The sequence below is a fragment of the Rattus norvegicus genome, chromosome 3, assembly GCF_036323735.1.
Source record: "Rattus norvegicus strain BN/NHsdMcwi chromosome 3, GRCr8, whole genome shotgun sequence".
Classification (NCBI taxonomy): Eukaryota; Metazoa; Chordata; class Mammalia; order Rodentia; family Muridae; genus Rattus; species Rattus norvegicus.
Window position 1 is genome coordinate 158,768,442 of NC_086021.1, and position 27,873 is coordinate 158,796,314.

The 27,873-nt window shown below is 40.8% G+C and overlaps 1 pseudogene; it reads left to right on the plus strand.

Moving 5' to 3' along the window:
- The first annotated feature begins 454 nt into the window (after positions 1 to 454).
- On the plus strand, positions 455 to 27,873 carry LOC134486326 (induced myeloid leukemia cell differentiation protein Mcl-1 homolog; annotated as a pseudogene).

Consider the following 27,873-nt stretch of genomic DNA (forward strand, 5'->3'; position numbering starts at 1 on the left):
TCCTTCTTCCCTGCTCTCTTTGAAAATCTCAACTCCATCGTGAAGCTTGGCCTGAGTCATTTTATAATAGAATTCATCTGGATTTTTTTTTCAAGAGCCTTCAAGAGAGCTCTGAGGAATTCCTGTTTTTTATGATAGCCATTTGCATGAAGTTTGTAATCTTTCTTTATTTCCAGCAAACACAGGCATTTTTAGAAATACAGGCTTGCTTCGTTCTCGGTGTTCTTGCTGCTGAGTCTGGACTGCCTTGTGAAAACCGCCAACATGCTCACTAAGGTCTAGGAAACGCTTAGCAAACTCCACCATCGCGACCACACCACCTAGTCTGCTGTGTCCATCCCATGACCATATTTTCATTGCTTTAAAACTACTTTTACTTCTTGGACTTGGTATCAAATTAAAAATATTTCTGATGCTATTTTGGGACTCTTCTTTCGGGATTTCTTGTGAGGAAATGGCTGAGGTTTCCTTGATCATGGCAGATTCACATTTCTATGACTTACATGATTGTGAGACTCTGTGACTTCCAACATTCATAACTGATGGATCTAGCTAGATCCTATACCATTTTGTAGATGTGACCCTGATAAATGAAATTCTGAAGAAAATCTGCCATTTTGCTTTTGGATTCTCCATCAATTTGAATAGAAATTGGGGAGTAACAAAAATATATAGGACAAGTAAAATTCAGAATGTCAATAGAAAAAACTTCATACCGTGTGACCCTGAACACCTCTAGGGATAGTTATTTAGTATAAGAAACACCATGGCACAGCCATCTGATGTGATCATGAGGGTTATTTGTATAAAGGATCTATAGAAATAGGAAAAGGGAGATGTGGCTAGCATCCTCCCCATCTAAACCTCTGGTTTGGCCAACAAATTGAGGAAAATAACAGATAAGAGAAAGGTGATTAGGGAAATAGAATATGCTCTTTGAGTCCAAATTTTATTGGGAAAGGAGAGAAAATCTGTAATCCAACAGGCAGTAGGGGCCTTACCATTGGTCCTGTACTAGAACTTAGGGTCATCAGCACATATTCAGCACTTAAACTTCAGGAATCAGGGAAAGTTTTTAAATAAACAATAAAAGAGCCTGGTGCAACCTAGCTCATTGTGCTTTGGCACAAGAAAAAAAATCAAATGGAATCAGTCCAGTAGCTGTGGAAGGAGGAAAACTGAGTAATGTAACTTTTCATCCTTCCTTAAGAGAAAGAATACATGACTTGAGACAGTATGAGGGAAATAAATCCCTAAGAGATTGGCATATGAAAGCCAGTAGTAATACTTGGTTAACTCCAGCTGAAGTCCTCATAAGTGTCAGGGGCTAGAAGATCAAAAAAAGGAGGTATTGAGGGACCTCAGAATAAGACACAGTATGTTTGAAACCCAGTTCACCGGGACAGATAGAACAGCATTCATATGAGAAGTTTAACAAAAGTTTGATACAGCAAAAATCCACATCAGTAAAGAACTTTAACAATTCTGATGAACAATTTCAGGGGGCAAGAACTTTATATAGTAGAAAAGGTTTTGCAGATCTCAATGACTTACATCATCAAGGAAAAACTATCTGTAAAATATTGGAAGGCACTCTAGAGGAGCTAAGGGTATGGTAACGCAGAGGACGAGGTATGTCTGAGTGACTCAGAGATAAACCTGGAATGATTTCTGTCAAGCTAGAGTTCTTAAGAAAAACATTGCTGAAAAGCCAGATTATGAGCTAAAGGGCTTCTGGAATGCTTTAAAGCAGGAGGAGTTGGCAGATGGTGTCTGTGATAAAATAGTTCAGGTGAAGATGATCAAGCCAGAGGTAGGTAGGTGATTATTCCTGAAGACTAAGCAGAGTATATGTATTTTTAACAAAAGTTCATGCTATGGACCCACAAATAGTCAAATTTGTTGAATGGGGAAACTAAAGCCATAGTAACAGCTACAGTGCCAATCCTGCACTCACACCTACTGAGTTGATTGTGGACGTAGAAATGTATGAAGGCTCCAGGGAGGAGCTCTGAGATACAGAAACATAACAGCTCAAAGGAAATCACTGAGAGTTACAGGAGCTAATGAAGTTAGCAGCTTTTCTCCATGTTTTGTATCCACCTTGAACTATGGAGTTGATACTGACAAAACAGATGAAATCTTCCATACTGTATTTGATATTGCTTATGTTCAATTTTAGTATCTTCTTAACTGTGCACTTGTGGGGTCACCTGACACTTGTGTAGAAGAGATGAAACAGACAGCTTGAGTGCTTCAACTGGGTCATCTTTGTAATCCCACTATTTGTTATGGGAAAGACATTGCTTTGTATTGTCCACCCTCTGGAAAATGTTTTGGTCCATGGATCACACAATGCTGAGGTTTGAGTGTTTTGCAGAGTTGACAAGACATTGGAGAGACACCCAGGAACAATACAGTCCTACCAGGATGCGTTAATTGACAGGAAAAAGTATCAAAGGGATGTTACTTGTGTGAAAAATGATACTCCCAGAAGGCCCATGGTAACTAAATGAAAATCCCATTGCAGGAATGGGCTACCTACCAGAGAGTTGATGGCTATGGAAACCCTAGAGGTCCCACAAATCATAAAGTCTATTGCTACACTTGTTGGTCATATGCCAGAATTAGAGACTAAGACTTTGCTGAAGACATTGCTTTGACCTGACCATCACCATATAGGATGCACTGGCTGGGATTAAGATGGATCTCCCACCCTGCTGGTCCATATCATTGTGTCAGAGGATAGCATGCAAGTTTGTGGTAGAGAACTGTCACCCACATTACTGCTTATCTATGGACCATGATTCCTAACATACCAGACAGAAATGAGGGGAATGTCCCTCTCAATTAGTAGTGACAAGGCTGTTACAGGTAAGACTAACAGCTTTCTGATTGAATTTAAGGCCCACTCCATAGGAGGGAGTTCATATCTGATACTGTAGGCCTGAACAAAAACCTCTGGATGGGGTGGTCACAATGGGGAGGCAACTTCTATCACTTTATTAGATGGATTATATGTACCTGTCAAATGTCCTTTTAAATAAGCTTGTTTTTATGACACAGATCATAGAAGCTATCAGCATCAACTCATAACCACCACTGCAGTTCTTGTGATCAAGTTGTGGTACTGTGGCCTAATTCTTAGACATAGCAGATATGTAAGATAAGTAAATCACCCCTAGTTCTTAGGCACAACAGGTATGTAAGTCACCCCTTCCAAGGCTCAGGGACCATTGCAGAAGAGTGGCAGGAATAATGTAAGAGCTGCAAGATGGGGTGGAATGCTGTGGAGCTTGAACCATTACACCCTACAGGAAATCTCCTTAGCCAGAAAGTAACCAACACAAAGTAACTTCAGAAAGTCCCTGAAGCTGATGAGATTCACTAGGGCATCCCTTTCAAGAGTAGAATAATTGCTGCTTAGAGTTACTTCAGAGTAGCATAGGCGCAGTGAAGACTCTCAGACAAAGCCAGCTACAAAGGAGACAATCCAGACTAGCTGCCTAGAAGAAGCAGAAAGCAGCCAATGTGCCTAGAAGATGTATAGACCAACTGAGTCACTTGAAAGGGCAAGCTCCAACCAACCGAGCTACCCCTAAAGAACGCCCTCCAACCTGTTTAGGAGTCTGTAGGTTATAAGGTTCCCAGGTTGTGTGAGATGTCACTTGTGTTTGGTGGACTTTGCTGATGCCTCTGTCTTTGAGTCATTTCTACTTCTGTAAATAACCTCTCACCCATAACTCTATAAGTAACCCCAATGAAACTCATGGTTTACCAAGTTCAACTTTGCTCCTCTTTGTACTTTGTTCTGTCCTATTCCCTGTCTTGTGTGAATAGCAATCTATGTTGTATCTCCAAATCTGTGCTCCTACAACAGACTTAAGTTCCATTACCATCCCACCTTGTGGAAAGGAAAAGAACCTAATACAGTGCATTTTAAAGGACTAAGCATGGAGTCACACATCTGTAATTCCAGTAATTAGAAAGAGGCAGAAGATCATATATTTGAGCCCAGTTTGTATTTTATACCAAATCCTATATCAATTTTTCCTATGTACGTTCACCCTTTGTCAATCACAGGAAAGAAAGAAAAGAAGAAAGAAAGAAAGAAAGAAAGAAAGAAAGAAAGAAAGAAAGAAAGAAAGAAAGAAAGAAAGAGGGGGGAGAGAGGGAGGGAGGAAGGAAGGAAACAATTAAAGAAAATTCTCTAGACAGAGGACTTTAGGAGATATATCAGGTAAGTTTCCAAGTCTACCACGCAAGAAAAAGGAACTGCAGCATTCTACAATATTTCCAGAACTGAATTATAAAACTAAGAGGTTGGTCAAATCAGTGCAGACAAGGACCAAACTACAGAACTCAACAGAAGACAGAAATTGAACAGAATGAATCCTAGAGTTTTTGTTTTTATTTTTTCTTAAGATTTAGTTTTGGTGTGTGAGTGTGTGTGTGTGTGTGTGTGTGTGTGTGTGTGTGTGTGTGTGTGTGTGTGTGGTGTGTGTGTGTGTGTGTGTGTGTGTGTGTGTGTGTGTGCGGTGTGCGGGTATGTGTGCGGTGTGCGGGTATGTGTTTTCTGCATGTTGACACATGTGCTGCCTTGAGTACCCGTGCCTTCAAGGCTAGAAAAGGACTGTGCATCCATTAGACCTGACGTAGTTGGTTATAATCTGTATGCATGTGCTAGGTATTGACTCCTGATCTTCTGCAAGAACAGCCAACGTTCATACTTCCTGAGGCATTTCTCCAGAACCAAGCACCTGTGATTCTGCAGGGGCCACCTTAAGCATTTGTTAGATTACCAAAAAATACAGATGTATGAGAGACCAACTGAGGTTTAGAGACAGAACATTTGAAAAACTTTTAGAAAAACGTGTGGTGCTCACCGAGGGAGTGTGCATTGTCATTAACTAGGATCAACAGATTCAAAACCAGAAGCCAAAGGGGAGACTGATCACACAGGATGTTCCTCTTGTAAGAATGAACCATAGAGAAACTGCCCGGACCCAAAGGGACCCGGTCAACAGTTCTCTGCACTCAAATCCCCTGGGAAGAAGAGCTAAAACTTCAGAGAGGCAGACACACCTGGGAAGCCAGAAGAGACTACACTCAGCCCACATTTCTGACACCAGAGGAAAAAACCTAACACCATCTGGGACCCCAGTGCATGGGGGCTCAGGGAAAATTCTGCGCAGGCCCTCCTGGTTGCCGCCCTCGCAGAGAGCTCAAAAGCAGCTCCCCATGAGCAACTTCAGGCACGGACCACAGGTAAGACCAACTTTTCTGCTCCAAGTGACCTGGCTGGTACTCAGGACACAGGCCCACAGAAACACCTCAAGACCAGTAGACAAGAAAGACTACATGCTAGAAAGCAGAACACTCTGTTCACATAACTGGCTGAAAGAAAACAGGAAAACAGGTCTACAGCACTCCTGACACACAGGCCTATAGTACAGTCTAGCCACTGTCAGAAAGAGAAGAACAAGGTAACACCAGAAACAACCTGATGGTAAGAGGCAAGGGCAGGAACCCAAGCAACAGAAACCAAGACTATACGGCATCATCAGAGCCCAACTGTCCCACCAAAGCAAACACTGAATATCCAAACACACCAGAAAAGCAAGATCTAGATTTAAAATCTCATTTGATCATGATGCTGGAGGACTTCAAGAAAGACATGAAGAACTCCATTAGAGAAACGCAGGAAAACATAAATAAACAAGTAGAAGCCTATAGAGAGGAATCACAAAAATCCCTGAAAGAATTCCAGGAAAACACAATCAAACAGGCAAAGGTATTAAAAATGGAAATAGAAGCAATACAGAAAGCACAAAGGGAGACATCCCTGGATATAGAAAACCAAAGAAGAGACAAGGAGTCATAGATAACAAGCTTCACCAACAGAATACAACAGAATAGAAGAGAAAATCTCAGGAGCAGAAGATTCCATAGAAATCATCAACACAAAGGTCAAAGGTAATGTAAAGCAGAAAAAGCTACTGCTCCAAAACATACAGGAAATCAAGGACTAAATGACAAGGTGAAACCTAAGGATAATTGATATAGAAGAGAGTGAAGACTCCCAGCTCAAAGGACCAGTAAATGTCTTCAACAAAATCATAGAAGAAAACTTCCCTAACCTAAAGAAACATGCCAATAACCATACAAGAAGCCGACAGAACTCTAAATAGACAGGACCAGAAAAGAAAATCCTCCCATCACATAATAGTGAAAACACCAAATGCACAAAACAAAGAAAGAATATTAAAAGCAGTAAGGGAAAAAGGTCAAGTAACATGTAAAGGCAGACCTATCAGAATCACACCAGACTTTCACCAGAGACTATGAAAGCCAGAAGATCCTGGACAGATGTCATACAGACCCTAAGAGAACACAAATGCCAGCCCAGGTTACTGTATCCAGCAAAACTCTCAATTAAGATAGACAGAGAAACCAAGATATTCCATGACAAAACCAAATTTACCCAATACCTTTCTACAATTCCAGAGCTACAAAGGATAATAAATGGTGAAGCCCAACATAAGGAGGCAAGCTACACCCTAGAAAAAGCAAGAAACTAATCATCTTGGCAAAAAAAAAAAAAAAACAAAGAGAAGACAAGCACACAAACATAATCTTACATCCAAATATGAATATGACAGGAAGCAATAATCACTATTCCTTAATAACTCTCAACATCAATGGACTCAACTCACCAATAAAAAGACATAGATTAACAAACTGGATACGCAATGAGGACCCTGCATTCTGCTGCCTACAGGAAATACACCTCAGAGACAAAGACAGACACTACCTCAGAGTGAAAGGCTGGAAAACAACTTTCCAAGCAAATGGTCGGAAGAAGCAGCTGGAGTACCCATTCTAATATCGAATAAAATCGATTGTCAACTAAAAGTCATCAAAAAAGATAAGGAAGGACACTTCATATTCATCATAGGAAAACTGCACTAAGATGAACTCTCAATCCTAATTATCTATGCTCCAAATACAAGGACACCTACATACATGGAAGAAACCTTACTAATGCTCAAAGCACACATTGCACCTCACACAATAATAGTAGTAGTTTTCAATACCCCACTCTCATCAATGGACATATGATGGAAACAGGAATTAAACAGAGACATAGACAAACTAAGAGAAGTCATGAACCCAATGGACTTAACAGATATTTATAGAACATTCTATCCTAAAACAAAAGGATATACCTACTTCTCCCCACCTCATGGTACTTTCTCTAAAATTGATCATATAATTGGTCATAAAACAGGCCTCAACGGATACAGAAAGATAGAAATAATCCCATGCGTCCTATCAGACCACCACGGGCTAAAGCTGGTCTTCAATAACAATAAGGGAAGAACGTGCACATATACATGGAAGTTGAACAATGCTCTACTCAATGATAAACTGGTCAAGGAAGAAATAAAGAAAGAAATTAAAGACTTCCTAGAATTTAATGAAAATGAAGGTACAACATACCCAACCTTATGGGACACAATGAAAGCAGTGCTAAGAGGAAAACTCACAGCTCTGAGTGCATGCAGAAAGAAACAGGAGAGATCAGATATCAGCAGCTTGACAGCACACCTAAAAGCTCTAGAACAAAAAGAAGCAAATACACCCAGGAGGAGTAGAAGGCAGGAAATAATCATACTCAGAGCTGAAATCAACCAAGTAGAAACAAAAAGGACCATAGAAAGAAACAACAGAACCAAAAGTTGGTTCTTTGAGAAAATCAACAAGATAGATAATCCCTTATCCACACTAACGAGAGGACACAGAGAGTGTGTCCAAATTAACAAAATCAGAAATGAAAAGGGAGACATAACTACAGAATCAGAGGAAATTTAAAAAATCATCAGATCCTACTACAAAAGCCTAAATTCAAGAAAGCTTGAAAATCTGGAGGATAGGGACAATTTCCTAGACAGATACCAGGTACCCCAGTTAAATCAGGAACACATAAACCATTTAAACAACCCCATAGCTCCTAAAGAAATAGGAGAAGTCATTAAAGGTCTCCCAACCAAAAAGAGCCCAGGTTCAGATGGGTTCAGTGAAGAATTCTATCAGACCTTCATAGAAGACCTCATACCAATACTATCCAAACTATACCACAAAATTGAAACAAATGGAGCGCTACCGAATTCCTTCTATGAAGCCACAATTATCCTTATACCTAAACCACACAAAGGACCAACAAAGAAAGAGAACTTCAGGACAATTTCCCTTATGAGTATCGATGCAAAAATAGTCAATAAAATTCTGGCAAACCGAATCCAAGAGCACATCAAAACAATCATCCAGCATGATCAAGTAGGCTTCATTCCAGGTATGCAGGGATGGTTTAATATACAGAAAAGCAACAACGTAATCCATTATATAAACAAACTGAAAGAACAAAACCACATGATCATTTCATTAGATGCTGAAAAGCATTTGACAAAATTCAACACCCCTTCATGATAAAAGTCCTGGAAAGAATAGGAATTCAAGGCCCATACCTAAACATAGTAAAAGCCATATACAGCAAACCAGTTGCTAACATTAAACTAAATGGAGAGAAACTTGAAGCAATCCCACTAAAATCAGGGAGTAGACAAGGCTGCCCATTCTCTCCCTACTTATTCAATATAGTTCTTGAAGTTCTAGCCAGAGCAATCAGACAACAAAAGGAGGTCAAGGGGATACAGATCGGAAAAGAAGAAGTCAAAATATCACTATTTGCAGATGATGAGAGTATATTTAAGTGATCCCAAAAGTTCCACCAGAGAACTACTAAAGCTGATAAACAACTTCAGCAAAGTGGCTGGGTATAAAATTAACTCAAATAAATCAGTAGCCTTCCTCTACACAAAAGAGAAACAAGCCGAGAAAGAAATTAGGGAAACGACACCCTTCATAAGAGTCCCAATTAATATAAAATACCTCGGTGTGACTTTAACCAAATAAGTAAAAGATCTCTACAATAAGAACTTCAAGCCTCTGAAGAAAGAAATTGAAGAAGACCTCAGAAGATTTGAAAGATCTCCCAAGCTCATTGATTGGCAGGATTGATATAACAAAAATGGCCATTTTACCAAAAACGATCTACAGATTCAATGCAATCCCATCAAAATACCAATCCAATTCTTCAGAGAGTTAGACAGAACAATTTGCAAATTCATCTGGAATAACAAAAAACCTAGGATAGCTAAACCTATCCTCAACAATAGAAGGACTTCTGGGAGAATCACTATCCCTGAACTTAAGCAGTATTACAGAGCAATAGTGACAAAAACTGCATGGTATTGATACAAAGACAGACAGATAGACCTGTGGACTAGAAATGAACCCACACACCTATGGTCACGTGATTTTTTTTTTTATTAACTTGAGTATTTCTTATATACATTTCGAGTGTTATTCCCTTTCCCAGTTTCCGGGCAAACATCCCCCTCCCCCCTCCCCTTCCTTATGGGTGTTCCCCTCCCAACCATCCCCCCATTGCCGCCCTCCCCCCATAGACTAGTTCACTGGGGGTTCAGTCTTAGCAGGACCCAGGGCTTCCCCTTCCACTGGTGCTCTTACTAGGATATTCATTGCTACCTATGGGGTCAGAGTCCAGGGTCAGTCCATGTATAGTCTTTAGGTAGTGGCTTAGTCTCTGGAAGCTCTGGTTGCTTGGCATTGTTGTACTTTTGGGGTCTCGAGCCCCTTCAAGCTCTTCCAGTTCTTTCTCTGATTCCTTCAATAGGGGACCTATTCTCAGTTCAGTGGTTTGCTGCTGGCATTCGCCTCTGTATTTGCTGTATTCTGGCTGTGTCTCTCAGGAGCGATCTACATCCGGCTCCTGTCGGTCTGCACTTCTTTGCTTCATCCATCTTGTCTAATTGGGTGGCTGTATATGTATGGGCCACATGTGGGGCAGGCTCTGAATGGGTGTTCCTTCAGTCTCTGTTTTAATCTTTGCCTCTCCCTTCCCTGCCAAGGGTATTCTTTTTCCTCATTTAAAGAAGGAGTGAAGCATTCACATTTTGATCATCCGTCTTGAGTTTCCTTTGTTCTAGGGATCTAGGGTAATTCAAGCATTTGGGCTAATAGCCACTTATCAATGAGTGCATACCATGTATGTCTTTCTGTGATTGGGTTAGCTCACTCAGGATAATATTTTCCAGTTCCAACCATTTGCCTACGAATTTCATAAACTCGTTGTTTTTGATAGCTGAGTAATATTCCATTGTGTAGATGTACCACATTTTCTGTATCCATTCCTCTGTTGAAGGGCATCTGGGTTCTTTCCATTTTCTGGCTATTATAAATAAGGCTGCGATGAACATAGTGGAGCACGTGTCTCTTTTATATGTTGAGGCATCTTTTGGGTATATGCCCAAGAGAAGTATAGCTGGATCCTCAGGCAGTTCAATGTCCAATTTTCTGAGGAACCTCCAGACTGATTTCCAGAATGGTTTTACCAGTCTGCAACCCCACCAACAATGGAGGAGTGTTCCTCTTTCTCCACATCCTCGCCAGCATCTGCTGTCACCTGAGTTTTTGATCTTAGCCAATCGCACTGGTGTGAGGTGAAATCTCAGGGTTGTTTTGATTTGCATTTCCCTTATGGCTAAAGATGTTGAACATTTCTTTAGGTGTTTCTCAGCCATTCGGCATTCCTCAGCTGTGAATTCTTTGTTTAGCTCTGAACCCCATTTTTTAATAGGGTTATTTGTTTCCCTGCGGTCTAACTTCTTGAGTTCTTTGTATATTTTGGATATAAGGCCTCTATCTGTTGTAGGATTGGTAAAGATCTTTTCCCATTCTGTTGGTTGCCGTTTTGTCCTAACCACAGTGTCCTTTGCCTTACAGAAGCTTTGCAGTTTTATGAGATCCCATTTGTCGATTCTTGATCTTAGAGCATAAGCCATTGGTGTTTTGTCCAGGAAATTTTTTCCAGTGCCCATGTGTTCCAGATGCTTCCCTAGTTTTTCTTCTATTAGTTTGAGTGTGTCTGGTTTGATGTGGAGGTCCTCGATCCACTTGGACTTAAGCTTTATACAGGGTGATAAGCATGGATCGATCTGCATTCTTCTACATGTTGCCCTCCAGTTGAACCAGCACCATTTGCTGAAAATGCTATCTTTTTCCATTGGATGGTTTTGGCTCCTTTGTCAAAAATCAAGTGCCCATAGGTGTGTGGGTTCATTTCTGGGTCTTCAATTCTATTCCATTGGTCTATCTGTCTGTCTCTGTACCAATACCATGCAGTTTTTATCACTATTGCTCTGTAATACTGCTTGAGTTCAGGGATAGTGATTCCCCCTGAAGTCCTTTTATTGTTGAGGATAGCTTTAGCTATCCTGGGTTTTTTGTTATTCCAGATGAATTTGCAAATTGTTCTGTCTAACTCTTTGAAGAATTGGATTGGTATTTTGATGGGGATTGCATTGAATCTGTAGATTGCTTTTGGTAAAATGGCCATTTTTACTATATTAATCCTGCCAATCCATGAGCATGGGAGATCTTTCCATCTTCTGAGGTCTTCTTCAATTTCTTTCCTCAGTGTCTTGAAGTTCTTATTGTACAGATCTTTTACTTGCTTGGTTAAAGTCACACCGAGGTACTTTATATTATTTGGGTCTATTATGAAGGGTGTCGTTTCCCTAATTTCTTTCTCGGCTTGTTTCTCTTTTGTATAGAGGAAGGCAACTGATTTATTTGAGTTAATTTTATACCCAGCCACGTTGCTGAAGTTGTTTATCAGCTTTAGTAGTTCTCTGGTGGAACTTTTGGGATCACTTAAATATACTATCATGTCATCTGCAAATAGTGATATTTTGACCTCTTCTTTTCCGATCTGTATCCCTTTGATCTCCTTTTGTTGTCTGATTGCTCTGGCTAGAACTTCAAGAACTATATTGAATAAGTAGGGAGAGAGTGGGCAGCCTTGTCTAGTCCCTGATTTTAGTGGGATTGCTTCAAGTTTCTCTCCATTTAGTTTAATGTTAGCAACTGGTTTGCTGTATATGGCTTTTACTATGTTTAGGTATGGGCCTTGAATTCCTATTCTTTCCAGGACTTTTATCATGAAGGGGTGTTGAATTTTGTCAAATGCTTTCTCAGCATCTAATGAAATGATCATGTGGTTCTGTTCTTTCAGTTTGTTTATATAATGGATCACGTTGATGGTTTTCCGTATATTAAACCATCCCTGCATGCCTGGGATGAAGCCTACTTGATCATGCTGGATGATTGTTTTGATGTGCTCTTGAATTCGGTTTGCCAGAATTTTATTGAGTATTTTTGCGTCGATATTCATAAGGGAAATTGGTCTGAAGTTCTCTTTCTTCGTTGTGTCTTTGTGTGGTTTAGGTATAAGAGTAATTGTGGCTTCGTAGAAGGAATTCGGTAGGGCTCCATCTGTTTCAATTTTGTGGAATAGTTTGGATAATATTGGTATGAGGTCTTCTATGAAGGTTTGATAGAATTCTGCACTAAACCCATCTGGACCTGGGATCTTTTTGGTTGGGAGACCTTTAATGACTGCTTCTATTTCCTTAGGAGTTATGGGGTTGTTTAAATGGTTTATCTGTTCCTGATTTAACTTCGATACCTGGTATCTGTCTAGGAAATTGTCCATTTCCTGAAGATTTTCAAGTTTTGTTGAATATAGGTTTTTATAGTAAGATCTGATGATTTTTTGAATTTCCTCTGAATCTGTAGTTATGTCTCCCTTTTCATTTCTGATTTTGTTAATTTGGACGCACTCTCTGTGTCCTCTCGTTAGTCTGGCTAAGTGTTTATCTATCTTGTTGATTTTCTCAAAGACCAACTTTTGGTTCTGTTGATTCTTTCTATGGTCCTTTTTGTTTCTACTTGGTTGATTTCAGCTCTGAGTTTGATTATTTCCTGCCTTCTACTCCTCCTGGGTGTATTTGCTTCTTTTTGTTCTAGAGCTTTTAGGTGTGCTGTCAAGCTGCTGACATATGCTCTTTCCTGTTTCTTTCTGCAGGCACTCAGCGCTATGAGTTTTCCTCTTAGCACAGCTTTCATTTTGTCCCATAAGTTTGAGTATGTTGTATCTTCATTTTCATTAAATTCTAAAAAGTTTTTAATTTCTTTCTTTATTTCTTCCTTGACCAGGTTATCATTGAGTAGAGCATTGTTCAATTTCCATGTATATGTGGGCATTCTTCCCTTATTGTTATTGAAGACCAGTTTTAGGCCGTGGCGGTCCGATAGCACGCATGGGATTATTTCTATCTTTCTGTACCTGTTGAGGCCCGTTTTTTGACCAATTATATGGTCAATTTTGGAGAAAGTACCATGAGGACCTGAGAAGAAGGTATATCCTTTTGCTTTAGGATAGAATGTTCTATAAATATCCGTTAAGTCCATTTGGCTCATGACTTCTCTTAGTCTGTCGACATCACTGTTTAATTTCTGTTTCCACGATCTGTCCATTGATGAGAGTGGGGTGTTGAAATCTCCCACTATTATTGTGTGAGGTGCAATGTGTGTTTTGAGCTTTAGTAAGGTTTCTTTTACGTATGTAGGTGCCCTTGTATTTGGGGCATAGATATTTAGGATTGAGAGTTCATCTTGGTGGATTTTTCCTTTGATGAATATGAAGTGTCCTTCCTTATCTTTTTTGATGACTTTTAGTTGGAAATTGATTTTATTTGATATTAGAATGGCTACTCCAGCTTGCTTCTTCTTACCATTTGCTTGGAAAGTTGTTTTCCAGCCTTTCACTCTGAGGTAGTGTCTGTCTTTGTCTCTGGGGTGTGTTTCCTGTAGGCAGCAGAATGCAGGGTCCTCGTTGCGTATCCAGTTTGTTAATCTATGTCTTTTTATTGGGGAGTTGAGGCCATTGATATTGAGAGATATTAAGGAATAGTGATTATTGCTTCCCGTTATATTCATATTTGGATGTGAGGTTATGTTTGTGTGCTTTCATTCTCTTTGTTTTGTTGCCAAGACGATTAGTTTCTTGCTTCTTCTAGGGTATAGCTTGCCTCCTTATGTTGGGCTTTACCATTTATTATCCTTTGTAGTGCTGGATTTGTAGAATGATATTGTGTAAATTTGGTTTTGTCATGGAATATCTTGGTTTCTCCATCAATGTTAATTGAGAGTTTTGCTGGATACAGTAACCTGGGCTGGCATTTGTGTTCTCTTAGGGTCTGTATAACATCAGTTCAGGATCTTCTGGCCTTCATAGTTTCTGGCGAGAAGTCTGGTGTGATTCTGATAGGTCTCCCTTTATATGTTACTTGACCTTTTTCCCTTACTGCTTTTAATATTCTTTCTTTATTTTGTGCATTTGGTGTTTTGACAATTATGTGACGGGAGGTGTTTCTTTTCTGGTCCAATCTATTTGGAGTTCTGTAGGCTTCTTGTATGTCTATGGGTATCTCTTTTTTTAGGTTAGGGAAGTTTTCTTCTATGATTTTGTTGAAGATATTTACTGGTCCTTTGAGCTGGGAGTCTTCACTCTCTTCTATACCTATTATCCTTAGGTTTGATCTTCTCATTGAGTCCTGGATTTCCTGTATGTTTTGGACCAGTAGCTTTTTCCGCTTTACATTATCTTTGACAGTTGAGTCAATGATTTCTATGGAATCTTCTGCTCCTGAGATTCTCTCTTCCATCTCTTGTATTCTGTTGGTGAAGCTTGTATCTACAGCTCCTTGTCTCTTCTTTTGGTTTTCTATATCCAGGGTTGTTTCCATGTGTTCTTTCATGATTGCTTCTATTTCCATTTTTAATTCCTTCAACTGTTTGATTGTGTTTTCCTGGAATTCTTTCAGGGATTTTGGCGATTCCTCTCTGTAGGCTTCTACTTGTTTATTAATGTTTTCCTGTGTTTCCCTAAGTGTGTTCATGTCTTTCTTGAAGTCCTCCAGCATCATGATCAAATACGATTTTGAAACTAGATCTTGCTTTTCTGGTGTGTTTGGATATTCCATGTTTGTTTTGGTGGGAGAATTGGGCTCCGATGATGGCATGTAGTCTTGGTTTCTGTTGCTTGGGTTCCTGCGCTTGCCTCTCGCCATCAGATTATCTCTAGTGTTACTTTGTTCTGCTATTTCTGACAGTGGCTAGACTGTCCTATAAGCCTGTGTGTCAGGAGTGCTGTAGACCTGTTTTCCTCTCTTTCAGTCAGTTCTGGGGACAGAGTGTTCTGCTTTCGGGTGTGTAGTTTTTCCTCTCTACAGGTCTTCAGCTGTTCCTGTGGGCCTGTGTCTTGAGTTCACCAGGCAGCTTTCTTGCAGCAGAAAATTTGGTCTTACCTGTGGTCCCGAGGCTCAGGTTTGCTGGTGGGGTGCTGCCCAGGGGCTCTCTGCAGCGGCAGCAACCAGGAAGACCTGTGCCGCCCCTTCCGGGAGCTTCAGTGCACCAGGGTTCCAGATGGTCTTTGGCTTTTTCCTCTGGCGTCCGAGATGTGTGTGCAGGGAGCAGTCTCTTCTGGTTTCCCAGGCTTGTCTGCCTCTCTGAAGGTTTAGCTCTCCCTCCCACGGGATTTGGGTGCAGAGAACTGTTTATCCGGTCTGTTTCCTTCAGGGTCCGGCGGTGTTTCTGGGTCACGTGATTTTTGACAAAGGAGCCAAAACCATCCAGTGGGAAAAAAGATAGCATTTTCAGCAAATGGTGCTCATTCAACTGGTGGTCAGCATGTAGAAGAATGCAGATCGATCCATGCTTATCACCCTGTATAAAGCTTAAGTCGAAGTGGATCAAGGACCTCCACATCAAACCACATGTACTCAAACTAATAGAAGCAAAAGTGGGGAAGCATCTTGAACACTTAAGAAAACTTCCTGAACAAAACACTAGTGGCTTATGCTCTAAGATCAACAATCGACAAATGGGATCTGATAAAACTGCAAAGCTTCTGTAAGGCAAAGGACACTGTTGTTAGGACAAAGCGACAACCAGCAGATTGGGGAAGATCTTTACCAATCCTACAACTAATAGAGGGCTTATATCCAAAATATACAAAGAACTCAAGAAGTTAGGTTTCAGGGAGATAAATAACCCTATTAAAAAATGGGGTTCAGAGCTAAACAAAGAATTCACAGCTGAGGAATGCCTAATGGCTGAGAAACACCTAAAGAAATGTTCAAAATCTTTAGTCATAAGGGAAATGCAAATCAAAACAATCCTGAGATTTCACCTCACACCAGTGAGAGTGGCTAAGATAAAAACTCAGGGGCTGGGGATTTAGCTCAGTGGTAAAGGCCCTAAATTCGGTCCCCAGCTCTGAAAAAAAAGAAAAAAAACTCAGGTGACAGCAAATGCTGGTGAGGATGTGGAAAAAGAGGAACACTCCTCCATTGTTGGTGGAATCGCAGACTCATAGAACCATTCTGGATATTAGTTTGGAGGTTCCTCAGAAAATTGGACATTGAACTACCTGAGGACCCAGCTATACCTCTCTTGGGCATATACCCAAAAGATGCCTCAACATATAAAAAAGACACGTGCTCCACTATGTCCAGAGCAGCCTTATTTATAATAGCCAGAAGCTGGAAAGAACCCAGATGCCCTTCAACAGAGGAATGGATACAGAAAATGTGGTTTATCTACACAATGGACTATTACTCAGCTATCAAAAACAATGACTTTATGAAATTCATAGGCAAATGGATGGAACTGGAAAATATCATCCTGAGTGAGGTAACCCAATCACAGAAAAATACACATGGTATGCACTCATTGATAAGTGTCTATTAGCCCAAATGCTTGAATTACCCTAGATTCAGAGAACACATGAAATTCAAGAAGGATGACCAAAATGCAATTGCTTCACTCCTTCTTTAAAAGGGGAACAAGAATACCCTTGTGAGGGAATAGGGAGGCAAAGACTAAAACAGAGGCAGAAGGAACACCCATTCAGAGCCTGCCCCACATGTGGCCCATACATATACAGCCACCCAATTAGATAAGATGGATGAAGTAAAGAAGTGTAGGCCGACAGGAACTGATGTAGATCTCTCCTGAGAGATACAGCCAGAATACAGCAAATACATAGGCGAATGCCATCATTAAACCACTGAACTGAGAATGGGACCCCTGTTGAAGGAATCTTAGAAGGGACTGAAAGAGCTTGAAGGGGCTTAAGACCCCATATGAACAACAATGTCAACCAACCAGAGCTTCCAGGGACTAAGCCACTACCCAAAGACTATACATGGACTGACCCTGGGCTCCAACTGCATAGGTATCACTGAATAGCATAGTAAGAGCACCAGTGGAAGGGGAAGCCCTTGGTCCTGCCCAGACTGAACCCCCATTGAATGTGATTGTTGGGGGGAGGGTAGTAATGTGGGGAGGATGGGGAGGGGAACACCCATATATAAGGGGAGAAGGAGGGGTAAGGGGGATGTTGGCCCGGAAACTGGGAAGGGGAATAACAATCGAAACGTAAATAAGAAATACTCAAGTTAATAAAGATGGAAAAAAAAGAATGAACCATAGCCTGACCACAGTACTTCCATAAATCACAAGGACTAAATCAGAAAGACTCAGTTATCTGTAAGTAACTGTATTGCATCCCCATGTGACATGTATACAGTATAGTAGACACATAAAAGTTTCTTTTTCACAATCAAAAATTTTTTTTGCAGAGATGCACCAAAGGAGAAATCATGCTATCTGATGTCAGGTGACCAGTGCTGCTGACCAGTGACCCACATACAGATTGCAAGTATGTCACATGATAATCTCTTTCATTTTGTTTAGTTATACTTTTTTTATTCTTTTTTCTTATGTATTTATAATTTTAAATTACAGTGTGTGTGTGTGTGTGTGTGTGTGTGTGTGTGTGTGTGTGTGTGTGTGTGTTGGGCCATATGCAACACAGATTGTGTGTGGAATAACAACTTGTGGGGAGTCAATATGAACTAAGTCATATAGGTTAGAGGCAGGTGCTTTTGTTTGGGAATCAATAGGAAAATTAGTGGTTTTATTTGTCTGACTGTGTGTGTGTGTGTGTGTGTGTGTGTGTGTGTGTGTGTGTAACTACATATGGGGTTAGTTGTATATAATGTGTGTGTGGTTGGAAAATATATTACACAGTGAGCATGGTCCATGACACATACCTGAAATCAAAGGATAATTTTATGGAGTTAGTTTTTCTTTCCATCTTTACATGGCTTCAAATGATAAAATTCATGTCATGAGGTTGAGTGCCAAGTACCTTTACCCACTAAGCTCATTGCCAACCTCATAAACGAGATACTTAGAACATACTTGCAGATCAGCCATCTAGTCCAAATATATAAAAAGTAAGGAAAGTGTACATCCTCAACACATAATACACATTTTACTACTGTCAGGCCCATTCTAGTATTTACTACCCCAAGACGCAAGTAGATTATAGATATTACAGTTTATTAAAACATGTCTCCCCTCACATTCAGGCTATTCATGGTGCCATTCTATATCAAGCAAATATAACCAAGTATGAAGGAGGCATACACATATACCTTGTGTTTATTTTAGTCACCTGTTGTCAGTCTGGTGAACTCAAGAGTCAGGAGTACGTAGGAAGTCCAGAGAATACTCACATCTCAGAGCAGTTGGCCACACCAGTGAACTGACCTTCATTTTACACAGTGACCTCTCCCACATCTTATATTTCTGACACCACTCACATTATATACAACACACAGAATAACCTATTCATCAAAGTTCATATTATCAGTAGAGCTTCGACTCAGCAGTACTCTATTGAAAGTTAAATTTAGGAGAGTCAAAGTTTACATGCAGATTTTCAGCTCTGGCAGATTTTATCCCTCCCTTTCCTACTCTTTTTCATGGTCATCAATTATATCAGTGATGAGGTGATATGAAGATTAAAAACATCAGGTGAAAGGCTGTCAGACTGAATAAGTATAAAATCCTACCTGGCAGAAAGAGAGCTTGTATAACAAGACTTCTATTGCTTTAAAGTTTGCTTTACATCATAGACACTAGGCAAAGAATGATGGAGCAAGAAGGGCTATATAGATATCAAATTGATTTTGCTGATACTAAGAGAAAGAAATTGGTCAGGTAGGTGACACATAGAGACCTTAAAAGGGTAAGTTCTACATTCCCTCCTCAGTCAGAAGTTGATATTCTCCAGCAGTTCTCTCCTGACTGTAAGGCAGAAGTGTAAAAGGTGATTAGGAATTAATACTCTAATGTCTGGTCATCTTTCTTACCTTTTACACAGAAATAACAACAGTTTTATGGAAGATAGATGTGAGTGTGAGACTGAAAGTCTAGTCCAGACAACTAGGAAAATGTGTCTTTCTTGTAGGCAGCACACAGTTGAATCTTATGCTTGCACAGAATAACCTTTCTAAAAATCCTCTGTAGTTGCCTATGAAAATCATTACTCAAACATTTGAGATATTGACCTGCAGTACTTGTAACCCTAAATAAAGTCCAGGGCCAAGATCAAATTAGTATGAGTATGGGATTTAAACAAAACTGATAGTAGATTTTTTATACATTATTTTCTGATTATGGTTCAATGTCCTCCAATTCTTCCCAGATTCTCTATATCTTCCCACTCACTGAACTCCACCCCCATCTCTCTCTCAACAGAAAAGAATCAGGCATCTTAAAAATAAATAAAATGACAATAACAAAAAATAAGATAAAATGAAAACAAATCACAATAAGAAAAAAAGCAAACAAATGGGCAAAACTAAAGCCAAAGAAAAAGCCCAAGAAATACATATAGACACAGAGACACACACATTCACATGCACAGAAAAATATCCCACAAAATCACAAGAAAGAGTATATAGCAGAAGTCCTGTAAGGGGGATGGAGGTGGGGGCAAAACAAAGCACTAGTAAACAAACAAGCAATCAAAGAAACAAAAAAGTCCTCCCAAAATGTCTCTAAGTTCATTTTGCCTCAGTTATCTACTTAGGGGCATGGGGTCTGCTCTTAAGTGTGTTTTGTAAACCCACAAAGACTCCTTTAGAGAGAACTAATTTTTACTATGTAAATTTTTTATCAACTGGAAATAGTTTCTGAGTTAGGAATGGAGGTTTGGATCCACTTCTCTCAGTTCTGGAATCTCATTCAGCCCAAACCTGTGCATGCTGCCACAGTCTATATATAAATATTAATATTAATATTAATATTAATATTAATACAAATATTGATGTTAATATTAATATAATTATAAATATGTGTATATGTAAATAAATATTATATGTACATGCATGTGTGTTTACATATATTTTTTCTATTTATTCATTTACTTTTCATCTGGATCCTTGCCCCCACTACTCTCACTAGCATCCTCACACAGTCCCTCCCTACATCGTGCCCTCCCCTTCTCCTCTGAGCACTGGTGAAGCCACCTTCCCCTGCTTATCTTCCACCCAAACATAAAGATCCTGCAGGGCTAGGTGTATCCTTTCCCCCGGAGGCCAGGCAAAGTAGCCCAGCTGGGGGATAGGATCCAAAAATATTCAACAGCTTTAAGGATAGCCCCTGCTCCAGTTCTGGGGAGAACTGCAGACAGACTGAGCTGCATATCTACTACATAAGTGTTTTGGGGGGTATGTCTAGTGTGTTGTGTGCTCTTTCCTTGGTGGCTCAGTCTTTAAGAACCTCCAAGGATCCAGGTTTACTGTGTTGGTCTTCCTGTGGGGTTTTCATCGCCAACTCTTCCATAAGACATCCCTAGCTCTTTCCAATGTTTGGCTGTAGGCTTCTGCATGTGTGTCAGTTAGTTGCTGGGTGGAGCCTTTCAGAGGACATTTATGCTAGGCTCCTGACTGCAAGCATATGAGTATCATTGATAGTGTCAGAGTTGATGTTTGCCCTTGGGATGGGTCTTAAGTCTTCCATTCCCACTGTCTCTGCTCCATCGTTATCACTGCATTTCTTTTAGACAGGACAAATTTTGGTCACAAGTTTCCTGAGTGGTTTGGTGTCCTTATCTCTCCACCTGAGGTCCTGCCTGCGTATAGGCAGTACCACTGAAGGTTCCAGATCCTATATGGGAGTCTCAGCTAAAGTCAACCCCATAGACTCCTGGGAGCCTCTCACAGCCCAGGTCCCTGGCACATTCTAGAGATGCTCCTCCAACCCCTGCCAGCCAGACACCGGTTTCCATTCATCATTTTGTCCCTTGGTCCCACTCTCCTGTCTATTCCCCATACGCCACTTTCCAGGCCACAGCTCAGCCTGTCTCCCACCTTGTTTTCTTGATTTCTTCCAACCCCACATATTCTTAGAATCTTTCTGGATCCTCCACCACAGAGTTTGCTGGATGGGAGGAATTTGATTGAGACATTGCAATTAGGACAGAGTGTTTCAAGAATATCTCTGCACATTGTCATTTTGGGGGTTTTTATATTTATACTATTTCATACTACAAGAGGAAACTTCTCTAATGATGGCTGAGAGAGACACTAATATAAAAGTGTGTCATTTTCTTACTACATTTCTTTTTCTTTTTTTTTCTGGAGCTGAGGACTGAACCCAGGGCCTTGCGCTTGGTAGGCAAGCGCTCTACCACTGAGCTAAATCCCCAACCCCACTACATTTCTTTATAGACACACACTGACGCAGTCTCAGGAGGAAAACTAATATGTCTAAGTGCTAACATTAAAAAAATTAGCAAAACCATAAATGAGTTAATGATACAACATAAATATTGTTTGAAATGAAATCAAATAATAACCCAGTAGATGGCAAGAAATTATGAAAATCATGTACAAATCAAAGAAAACAATACAAAGGATAAACAAACTGAGAGCTGATTCTTAGATTGACAGATCCTGTGCCCAACTAGTCAATAGAACTAAAGGGCCCTAATTCAACAGAATAGACAATGAAAAGAGAAATAGTACAAGAGGCCCCAACAAAATTCAGCATGTTATAAGGAAATACTGTAGAAGCATGCATTCCTTTAATCTTGAAAACCTACAGGATTATTGAAAATTTTGATTCCACCAAAATACTTCAATTTCACCAAGAAGTCAACAAGTTAAATAGACCGATAAATGGTGAAGACTTTGGAGTCGTTAATAACATGCCTTCCAGCTATAGAACAATTAAATATAAAGTCCAGGGACAGAGATCAACAACCAACCCTCCTTAAAATATTTATAAAAGCAAATCAACCAACCAAACAAAAACTGAACTAGAACAGAATTAATACTCACCTAACTGCTCCGATGAGTCCAGTGTCACCATATTCCCTCTAATATCAAAAAAAAAAAAAAATGCAACGACACAGCATTAAAATAAAGTGCCAGGCCAACAACCCTGATAACCTAGACACAAAACTGCTCATTAAGTCCTTGTAAACAGAGTGCAGACGTGCGTCACAGATTTTATCCACCATGATAAGTTGGTGTCATCCCTGAGTGCAAAGATGGCTAAACATGTGCATGTAGGTAATGTAAGAAAACACATTAGTAAATTTAAAGACCCCAAACACAGGACCATCCTAGTAGACACAGGAAAGAAATCTTACATGCCTTCATGATGAAAGTTCTGGAGAATACAGAACCAGAGAGACTGTATCCCATTGTAGTAAAAGCTATGTATGAGAACCCACAGTCAACATCAACTCTAAAGAAAAATAAAATAATGAACTTACTGGATTGGACTAGAAAAGTCCACAGTGAGTGACATAACCCAGGTCCATAAAAAAAAAGGTCCTATGTTCTCTCACCGTAAAATCTTACTTCCAAGTATTCAGATATGACTATATATCCTGGAGTAACTGCAGAATAGTAGAATATATATATACATATATATGTATATATAGTTATTTTATTTATTTACATTTCAAATGTCATCCCCTTTGCAAACTCCCCATCTCCTGCCCTTTGCTTCTAAGAGAGTGCTCCCCCCCCACCTACCCAATTACTCTCACCTCACCCTTCTAGCACCCCATACACTAGGGCAACAAGCCTCCACAGGACCAAGGATCTTCCCTCCAATTGATGCCAGAAAAGGCAATTCTTTGCTACATATGTAGCTGAAGTCATGGATCCATCCATGTTTGGTTGGTGGTTTAGTCCCTGAGAGCTCTGGGAGGTCCTGTTAGTTAATATTGTTGTTCTTCCTATGGGGTTGCAGTCCCTTCAGTTTATGTTTTTATTGGCAAACATTAATTATACAAAGGGCAAGGGTTCATTATGATAAATGAACATGGGCATTAATGCAATTTGACAATATTTAAATTTTCTAATTCTTACTGACCTATCCTCATCCCTGGAAGGTCCCTGTCATTTTTTAATACTTCACTATCAGTTTTACAATGTATTTTGGTGATGTAAAGGATTATAATTTACCCTCAATGTACAAAAATTTTCTTTTTTCTTTTCTTTTTAGGAAGGAACTTTTTTAATTAAAAAAAAAAACATTAAACCTGGAGAACACTAGGAATACATATAAGCCTGTCCCTTTCTATGAAGCTACATATTTGTCACTACCCACCCTACTAATAAAATTCATATTCTACTTATAAGGTGTTTTCTCTACAAGAACATTCAATATTGAATGGAGCAACACAAAATGATAGAGAGTAGTAACCCCAGTAACATCATGACATTTGATACCAAACTTGCTGTTCACTGATGAAAAGGAAAATATGTTATTTGTGTTATTCTATAAACAGAAAACCAGCATCTGTTTGATATTATCATTTCCTTAAGAATAAGCTCTTCTAAAGGGGCTTGCAACCCCAAAAGAATAACAATGCCAACCAACCAGAGCTCCTGGGTACTAAACCACTACCCAAAGAATACACATGGATGGACCCATGGCTCCAGCTGCATTTGTAGCAGAGGATGGCCTTATTGGCACCAATGGAAAGAGAAGCCCTTGGTCCTGCCAAGGTTGGACCCCCAGTGTAAGGAAATGACCGGGGGAGGGCGCTGGGAAGGGGAGGTGGATGGGGAGGAGAATACCCTTATAGAAGAAGGGGTAGGGAATGTGATAGGGGGCTTATGTCTGGGAAACCAGGAAAGGAAATAACATTTGAAATGTAAATAAAAGTATCCAATAAAAGAAAAAAAGAATAATCTCTTCTTGGCACTAAATTGTATATGGAAATTATGACCTGAGTCTTTATAAGAGTGACAGACACATGAAAAGGTGGCCAAGCTAGCCAGGTGGTTGCAAGAGAGACTAAAACAAATGAGTAAGCTTTCCTAGGTCCTGCCATGAAGGTGTAAGGCCTTACTCAAAGCGCTGTGCATGAGGTACCTTCATTGCAGTTAGGTTATATCATGGTGTTATAAGGAAGACCCAGGCAGGACGAGCCGGTTCCTTTGTCCATGCCCATAGAGCTGGTCAGCTTTGAATGTCAGCCCAGGATTCTGTCTACACAACTATTGGAGATATGCTATGACACAGTTTTTAATCTCCAAGTGTCTGTACGCCAATTGTGATGGCTATTTTTGGTTGTCAACTTGACCATACCTAGAATGAACTACAATGGAGAAATGGACGGCATACCTGTGATCTAGATCTTGAGAGATAGTGGCCATGTTTATAAAGATATTGTGAAAATGTATTAAAGAGTAACTTAGGTCCAGGCATAGTGGTGGAACTTTAGTCCCAGCACAAAGTAGATACAGGTATGCAGATCTCTGAGTTCAAGGTCAGTCTACAGAGCAAGTTACAGAACAGTCAAACTTAGGCAGTGAAAAAAATTATTGAAAACAGAAAAACTGGTGAAGATGGAACAGAACAAGGGGCCAATGTTCCAAGTCCAGCAAGCAGCAGAACATGGCAGCTTTAGCCAAGTGGCACTGGCTTTAGAGTAAAGAATAGAAGGGGTTACTGGGACAAGTGATGCTAGTTATCTGTAGCTAAGAAATTAGCTGAGATTAAGAGATCAGTATCACTGAACTGAAATCTTCTAGGAAGTGTTTTCTGAGAGCACAAGCTGTATTCCAGAAGTAGACATACTGGTAGCCAAACTTGGTAATATATAAGAATCACCCATATGGTGCTGGTTTTGAAGACATGAATGGATCATGGAGACCACCTGAGGTTTGACACTGGGAGAGGCTGGGAAAGGCCATTGGTAAAAGGGCAGCATAGGTGAAGTTGAGGGTTGGCACCAAGAAGTGATCCTATGAGAGGCTATTGGTGAAAGTTCAGCCTAGTTGTAGAAGTCCCCAGCATAATGAAGATGCCTATACCATGGGATGACCACTAAGAGCAGCAGCAGCTGTGGAGTGGATTCAGCCAGAGCTTAGAGTGCTACAGAGGGCAGAGCTGGAGACTCGACCCAAGCCCTTTGCAGGAGCCCAGTTCATTGGAACAAGAAGCTGTGAAGTTGAATTTGCCTAAGAGACCTCAAGATGTTAGAAATACCAGAGCTGTGGGTTACCTGCTGCGGAAAGCTGCCAACAAACAGAACGAGCTCAAGAGAAAGAATTGTGTTGAAGTCAACAAAGTTGAAAGGAATTGGACATCAGACATGGAAATGCAGGGTTTGGAGTTTGCCAATCTTCTTTTTGGTCCTGCTTTAGTCAAGCATTTCCTAGCTCTGACATTTTGGAATGTTAATGTATATGCTCTGATTGGAGATTTACACAGCAAAGATATAACCAGAATTATTTCTTAAGTACACCCTGAAACACCTGGTCACATTTTAGTGACAAGGTTCCTGAGATGGAGGTGTCTTAAAATTCGAAGGCATGAAAAGTAGATTATAGAAAGGATCAAAGCTGAGATGGGGATGTCTTGTACAAACTTTGTCTTATGCCAAGTAGGCTTCTGAAAAAGTAGAATCTTGTATACTTCATACAGGGCAACAATGGAATGAAATGGGAGACTTCTGTGAAGTCAGCATAAACTATCATACAATGGGAAAAACACCAGAGGGATCTAATACATCTAAAGCATTACTGACCAAGACCACATTGGATTGGGACTTGAGAATTTAGGAATTTTATCATTGGAAAGAAAGGTCATTGCCTGGGAAGCCTGAGACTGGGATCAAAGATACCTGAGTCAATACAGCTTCTCTTAGAAACATTTCTGTAAAAGGGAAGAAGATGTAGCTATTCTAGGATTAATATACCTTCCCTGGGGAGGAATCACTCCACAAACGATTACATTAGTGAAGAAAAATCTTTTTAATGACACAATCTACTCAGCTCTGGCTAATGCTCAAAGAAAAGACAGCCAAGAACAGATTTTACATTCCAGATATGCTATCAATCCATGTCTCTTTTAAGTTCAGACCCAGGGTTATGTTTTAAATAACAAGTGTAGACTGGAGACCCCAAGTCCCACAGTTGGGAGACTTACACAGCAACAATATAACCAGAATTATTTCTTAAGTACACTGGTGCCCTGACACGGCAGGTCACTCTTCAGTGACAGGGTCCTGAGATGGATGCAGAAGATGAGAGACAGGAAAAGTAGGAGGTAGACAGTGTGGGAGCTGGGGTGGGGATGTCTTGGACAACCGCTGTCTTATGCCGAGTAGGCTTCTGAAGAATAGCATCTGGTGTACTTCTTACAGGAGGGAAAAAAGAAGTGAGAGATTTCTATAAAGTTAGCACAAACTACCATAAAACGGGAAAAACACAGGAAGGATCTAATAAAAGAATTTTGTACTGAACATCTCAAAAACATTACTGACCAAGCCCCAGTGAGAACCATAGCCTCATGTGGTAGAAAGGGCTGGGATCTCAGTATCTGAAGCAACCCAACCCCAAAGGCCCTGGTCCGACCACTACCTGATTTCCCAAGCACCTTCCTTGCTTTAGAGAAGGAGCTCTATTTTACTCTCACTACATCAGAACCTTAGGGAAGCTCCTAAGGCCTAAGCCCCAGGCTGTTACTGGCTCTGGAGCGTGAGAAGGAGCTGTGCCATTCTCCATCCATGAAGGCCTAATAAAAAGCCTTGCTTGATCAGGCCAGTCCTCAACACAACCCTGTTTTTAGTCTCAAAGAGTTGTTACCAGGTGTCGTTTTCCCATGTGGCAAAACTATGCTTTTCTTAAGAAGAAAACTGGACTCCTGACTTCCGCCTGCCTCAAGTCTGGAGTTGCCTCCTTCCTGGCACTCGACCCACACCCCCGCCCCCCCATCGCCCACCCGAGCCAGCTAGACCAAGTTTGGCCTGCGGAGAAACGGGGTAATGGGCTTGAACCTGTACTGCTGCTGCACTAGCCTCAGCGCAGGCAGCAGCTCTCAGGTAGGGATAGCCTAGGAGGCCAAGGCCCAGCGCGAGCTGGGAGGGGAGGCCGTTCTGCTGCCTGGCGCATGGGTGGTTGCCCGGCCTCTGCCCATGGGCGCCGAGGACCCTGACGTCACCGCGTCGGCAGGGAGGCGGCTGCTCAAGTCGCTTGGCCTCCTCGCTGTGCCGCCCTAGGAGATGGCCTTGTCAGCCGCGGCCATCTTGTCTCCAGAGGAAGAGCTGGACCGTTGCAAGCCCGAGGTGCTCAGCAAACGCTCAGCGGTGCTGCCCCTCCTGGAGCTCAGGAGCAAGGCGGCTAGACCGGGGGAGGGGGGGCGGGGGGGGCACGATCTGTACTGCCAGTTGCTGGAGATAATCTTGCGCTACTTGCTACTTGTGGGAGCAGGCGACCGGCTCCAAGGACGCTAAGCCTCTTGGCGAGGTCCCCTGGGGCGGGCCAGAGGGCGCTGGAGACCCTGGGGCGCTTGAGCGATCAGGTGCAGCCCAACCATGAGACTGCCTTCCAGGGCGTGCTTCAGAAACTGGACATTAAAAACGAAGACAATGTTAAATCTTTTTCTTGAGTGATGAGCCATGTTTTCTTTTTTTTTTTTTTTTTTTATTAACTTGAGTATTTCTTATATACATTTCGAGTGTTATTCCCTTTCCCGGTATCCGGGCAAACATCC